A 6,000-nucleotide genomic window follows, 5' to 3' on the forward strand; every position below is an offset into this window, starting at 1 on the left:
GAGAAAAAGCGGACGGGACGACAGGTTGTAGAGGACGTTGAATGCAGTGCCTTTAAGGCACGTCCCCAATGATGTTATTTAGGTGGAAATCGAGAGAAATTCGGGAGAATGGTTGCCCCGGGTGATTTTCGGCAAGGGCACTGAAATTCGGGAGTCTCCCGGGAAAATCGGGAGGGTTGGTAAGTATGAGTATTAGCGGTGAATGCGGTGTTATAATACCGGCGGGCCAGCTCTAATGTTAATTTGATATTGCCTCAAGGGCCAAATTAAATTACACAGTGGGGCAAATTTGGCCCGCGGGCCAGAGTTTGACACCCCTGGGGTAGAGGCAGGTTAGTGACAGCACTACATGCTATTCTCTTCACAGCCGGGAGGGAGCGCAATTCTACTAGTGACATTTCATGAACGGTGAAACTACATTAATACATAAACTGTAGTACGAATAATAATAATGGTGCATACATCACAGTAGTAGTGAAATAAAACAGACTTATTAAGACCATACAGTATAGATAGAACAACACATAACCATAGATGTGCTGTTAAATGTGTCACAGGAACTGTTAGCTCGTATGCTAATTGGAAGTCAACTTACCGAGTGAAGCCGCAGCGAACCAGACAATACTTCTCAATTAGTCATCGACGCACTGACAAAAGTTCAATTCTCTGAGTTCTTAGCAGCACAAAGGGCAACTTTACAGCAGAACTTCACCTTCAGTAACAAGTTCTTTCTTTTTAGCTACTTTCCGGCATTTTATTTTCTTCTTCTGCTGCTACGTGTTCTTCTTCGTCTCTCAATTGCTTGTTATCTGTTTCACGCGCACTACCGTCACCCCCGGGCCTGCTTCGGAACTACATCAACTTGTTCATAAAGGCCTACTGAAATGAGATGTTCTTATTTAAACGGGAATAGCAGGTCCATTCTATGTGTCATACTTGATCATTTCGCGATATTGCCATATTTTGCTGAAAAGATTTAGTAGAGAACATCGACGATAAACTTCGCAACTTTTGGTCGCTGATAGAAAAGCCCTGCCTCTACCGGAAGTCGCAGACGATGCTGTCGCAAGTGTGGGGGCTCCTCACATATTCACATTGTTTTTAATGGGAGCCACCAGCAGTAAGAGCAATTCGGACCGAGAGAGCGACAATTTCCCCATTAATTTGAGCGAGGATGAAAGATTCGTGAAATAGGATATTGATAGTGAAGGACTAGAAAAAATAAGAAAAAAAACTACGGCTCCGGGCGGCGGCAGTGTGAGCATTTCAGATGTAATTAGAGACATTTACTTGGATAATTCTGGAAGATCCCTTATCTGCTTATTGTTTTAATAGTGTTTTAGTGAGATTTTAAAGATTGTAAAAACATACCTCGGATGGCTGCGGTGAACACCCAGTGTCTCAGAGAGAAGCCGAGGAGCCAAGCTCACAGCTGCCTTTTAAAGGCCTACTGAAACCCACTACTACCCACCACGCAGTCTGATAGTTTATATATCAATGATGAAATATTAACATTGCAACACATGCCAATACGGTATTTTTAGTTTACTAAATTTCAATTTTAAATTTCCCGGGAGTTTCGTCTTGAAAACGTTGTGTAATGATGACGTGTACGCGTGACGTCACGGGTTTTTAGGAAGTATGAGCGTTATGCACACACACAGCTAAATGTCGTCTGCTTTAACGGCATAATTACACAGTATTTTGGAGAACTGTGTTGCTGAATCTTTTGCAATTTGTTCAATTATTATTGGAGGAGTCAAAGTAGCAAGATGAAGTTGGGAAGCTTTAGCCTTTAGCCACACAAACACACAGTGATTCCTTGTTTAAAATTCACGGAGTTGAAACTTTCCTATTGATCACGGCGGTTATGGATCCCTACCACTTGTCAACCAGTAGGTTTCGGTGAGAAAATTGTGGTTAGAAAGTCGCTTCTTACCGGAGATCAGCTGAGCTTGTGCCTTCCGTACAGCTGCCGTCGACTTCCCAGAGACACTGCGCGTCAACACCCTGCCGTGGACGTACACCTCCGACTATCAGGTACTGTTAAACTCACTAAAACACTAGCAACACAATAGAAAGATAAGGGATTTCCTCTCTGAGCTGCTACCTTACCGTGGTAGAGGAGTTTGCGTGTCCCCATGATCCTAGGAGCTATGTTGTCTGGGGGCTTTCATGCCCCCTGGTAGGGTCTCCCAAGACAAACAGGTCCTAGGTGAGTGATCAGACAAAGAGCAGCTCAAAGACTTCTATGGAATTACAACAAAATGAACTCAGATTTCCCTCGCCCGGACGCGGGTCACCGTGGCCCCGCTCTGGAGCCAGGCCCGGAGTTGGGGCACGATGGCGAGCGCCTGGTGGCCGGGCCTGTCCCCATGGGGCCCGGCCGGGCACAGCCCGAAAAGGCAACGTGGGTCATCCCTCCAATGGGCTCACCACTCATAGGAGGGGCCATAGAGGTCGGGTGCATTGTGAGCTGGCCGGCAGCCGAAGGCAGGGCACTTGGCGGTCCGATCCTCGGCTACAGAAGCTAGCTCTTGGGACGTGGAACGTCACCTCACTGGGGGGTAAGGAGCCTGAGCTAGTCCGCGAGGTAGAGAAGTTCCTGCTGGATATAGTCGGACTCACCTCGACGCACAGCAAGGGCTCTGGAACCAGTTCTCTCGAGAGGGACTGGACCCTCTTCCACTCTGGCGTTGCCGGCAGTGAGAGGCGACGGGCTGGGGTGGCAATTCTCTTTGCCCCCCGGCTCAAAGCCTGCACGTTTGAGTTAAACCCAGTGGACGAGAGGGTAGCTTCCCTTCGTCTTCGGGTGGGGTGACGGGTCCTGACTGTTGTTTGTGCTTACGCACCAAACAGCAGTTCAGAATACCCACCCTTTTTGGGAACGCTCGAGGGAGTACTGGAAAGTGCTCCCCCGGGTGATTCCCTTGTCCTACTGGGGGACTTCAACGCTCATGTTGGCAACGACAGTGAAACCTGGAGAGGCGTGATTGGGAAGAATGGTCGCCCAGATCTAAACCCGAGTGGTGTTTTGTTATTGGACTTTTGTGCTCGTCACGGATTGTCCATAACGAACACCATGTTCAAACATAAGGGTGTCCATATGTGCACTTGGCACCAGGACACCCTAGGCCGCAGTTCCATGATCGACTTTGTAGTTGTGTCATCGGATTTGCGGCCTTATGTTTTGGACACTCGGGTGAAGAGAGGGGCGGAGCTTTCTACCGATCACCACCTGGTGGTGAGTTGGCTGCGATGGTGGGGGAGGGTGCCGGACAGACCTGGCAGGCCCAAACGCATTGTGAGGGTCTGCTGGGAACGTCTGGCAGAGTCTCCTGTCAGAGAGAGTTTCAATTCACACCTCCGGGAGAACTTTGAACATGTCACGAGGGAGGTGCGGGACATTGAGTCCGAGTGGACCATGTTCCGAACCTCTATTGTCGAGGCGGCTGATTGGAGCTGTGGCCGCAAGGTTGTTGGTGCCTGTCGTGGTGGTAATCCCAGAACCCGTTGGTGGACACCAGCAGTGAGGGATGCCGTCAAGCTGAAGAAGGAGTCCTATCGGGTTCTTTTAGCTCACAGGACTCCGGAGGCAGTGGACGAGTACCGACGGGCCAAGCGGTGTGCGGCTTTAGCGGTCGCGGAGGCAAAAACTCGGACATGGGAAGAGTTCGGGGAAGCCATGGAAAACGACTTCCGGACGGCTTCGAAGCGATTCTGGACCACCATACGCCGCCTCAGGAAGGGGAAGCAGTGCACTATCAACACCGTGTATGGTGCGGATGGTGTTCTGCTGACTTCGACTGCGGATGTTGTGGATCGGTGGAGGGAATACTTCGAAGACCTCCTCAATCCCACCAACACGTCTTCCTTTGAGGAAGCGGTGCCTGGGGAATCTGTAGTGGACTCCTATTTCTGGGGCTGAGGTCGCTGAGGTAGTTAAAAAGCTCCTCGGCGGCAAGGCCCCGGGGGTGGATGAGATGCGCCCGGAGTTCCTTAAGGCTCTGGATGCTGTGGGGCTGTCTTGGTTGACAAGAATCTGCAGCATTGCGTGGACATCGGGGGTGGTACCTCTGGATTGGCAGACCGGGGGCGGTACCTCTGGATTGGCAGACCGGGGTGGTGGTCCCTCTTTTTAAGAAAGGGGACCGGAGGGTGTGTTCCAACTATCGTGGGATCACACTCCTCAGCCTTCCCGGTAAGGTTTATTCAGGTGTACTGAAGAGGAGGCTTCGCCGGATAGTCGAACCTCGGATTCAGGAGGAACAGTGTGGTTTTCGTCCTGGTCGTGGAACTGTGGACCAGCTCTATACTCTCGGCAGGGTTTTTGAGGGTGCATGGGAGTTTGCCCAACCAGTCTACATCTGCTTTGTGGACTTGGAGAAGGCATTCGACCGTGTCCCTCGGGAAGTCCTGTGGGGAGTGCTCAGAGAGTATGGGGTACCGGACTGTCTTATTGTGGCAGTCCGCTCCCTGTATGATCAGTGTCAGAGTTTGGTCTGCATTGCTGGCTGTAAGTCGGACACGTTTCCAGTGAGGGTTGGACTCCGCCAAGGCTGTCCTTTGTCACCGATTCTGTTCATAACTTTTATCGACAGAATTTCTAGGCGCAGCCAAGGCGTTGAGGGGATCCGGTTTGGTGGCCACGGGATTAGGTCTCTGCTTTTTGCAGATGATGTGGTCCTGATGGCTTCATCTGACCGGGATCTTCAGCTCTCACTGGATCGGTTCGCAGCCGAGTGTGAAGCGACCGGAATGAGAATCAGCACCTCCAAGTCCGAGTCCATGGTTCTCGCCCGTAAAAGAGTGGAGTGCCATCTCCGGGTTGGGGAGGAGACCCTGCCCCAATTGGAGGAGTTCAAGTACCTAGGAGTCTTGTTCACGAGTGGGGGAAGAGTGGATCGTGAGATCGACAGGCGGATCGGTGCGGCGTCTTCAGTAATGCGGACGTTGTATCGATCCGTTGTGGTGAAGAAGGAGCTGAGCCGGAAGGCAAAGCTCTCAATTTACCGGTCGATCTACGTTCCCATCCTCACCTATGGTCATGAGCTTTGGGTCATGACCGAAAGGATAAGATCACGGGTACAAGCGGCCGAAATGAGTTTCCTCCGCCGGGTGGCGGGGCTCTCCCTTAGAGATAGGGTGAGAAGCTCTGCCATCCGGGAGGAACTCGAAGTAAAGCCGCTGCTCCTCCACATCGAGAGGAGCCAGATGAGGTGGTTCGGGCATCTGGTCAGGATGCCACCCGAACGCCTCCCTAGGGATGTGTTTAGGGCACGTCCAGCTGGTAGGAGGCCACGGGGAAGACCCAGGACACGTTGGGAAGACTATGTCTCCCGGCTGGCCTGGGAACGCCTCGGGATCCCCCGGGAAGAGCTAGACGAAGTGGCTGGAGATGGGGAAGTCTGGGCTTCCCTGCTTAGGCTGCTGCCCCCGCGACCCGACCTCGGATAAGCGGAAGATGATGGATGGATGGATGGGATTTCCCAGAATTATCCTAGTAAATGTCTCTAAAAACATATGAATCCGTCTCAATACAACGCGTTTGCAATCGCGTTTTATTTTTTTTCCTAGTCCGTCGCTATCAATATCATCAATCACAAATCTTTCATCCTCGCTCAAATTAATGGGGAAATTGTCGTTTTCTCGGTCCGAATAGCACTTTTTGTTGGAGGGTCCCATTATAAACAATGTGAATATGTGAGGAGCCCTCAACGTTGATGTCACCGTCTGCGACTTCCGGTAGAGGCAGGGCTTTTCTCCAGTTGCGAACTTTATCGTGGATGTTCTCTACTAAATCCTTTCAGCAAAAATATGGCAATATCGCGAAATGATCAAGTATGACACATAGAATGGACCTGCTATCCCCGTTTAAATAAGAAAATCTAATTTCAGTAGGCCTTTAAACAGCTGCTGCAGGACGACGAATAATCCAATGATTTCTCCGGTAAGATATATATCACAATTTCCCCATCCAAAAACATGCTGGTTGACGTA

General features: G+C 50.7%; 1 protein-coding gene across 5 annotated transcripts in view; it reads right to left on the reverse strand.

Annotated features, from left to right (window-relative positions):
* Positions 1–826, reverse strand: part of mipol1 (mirror-image polydactyly 1) — a 92,839-nt gene extending 92,013 nt beyond the window's left edge. For 3 of the 5 annotated variants that reach the window (XM_061894918.1, XM_061894917.1, XM_061894916.1), the window contains exon 1: positions 596–824. The gene's annotated coding sequence lies outside the window, so the exon portion shown is untranslated. Of the gene's footprint in view, positions 1–595 lie in introns of all 5 variants that reach the window. The other 2 variants (XR_009806088.1, XM_061894919.1) reach the window with 2 other exon arrangements.
* Between the last annotated feature and the right edge of the window lie 5,174 nt (positions 827–6,000).

The sequence above is a fragment of the Nerophis ophidion genome, linkage group LG03 (genome assembly GCF_033978795.1).
Source record: "Nerophis ophidion isolate RoL-2023_Sa linkage group LG03, RoL_Noph_v1.0, whole genome shotgun sequence".
Classification (NCBI taxonomy): domain Eukaryota; kingdom Metazoa; phylum Chordata; class Actinopteri; order Syngnathiformes; family Syngnathidae; genus Nerophis; species Nerophis ophidion.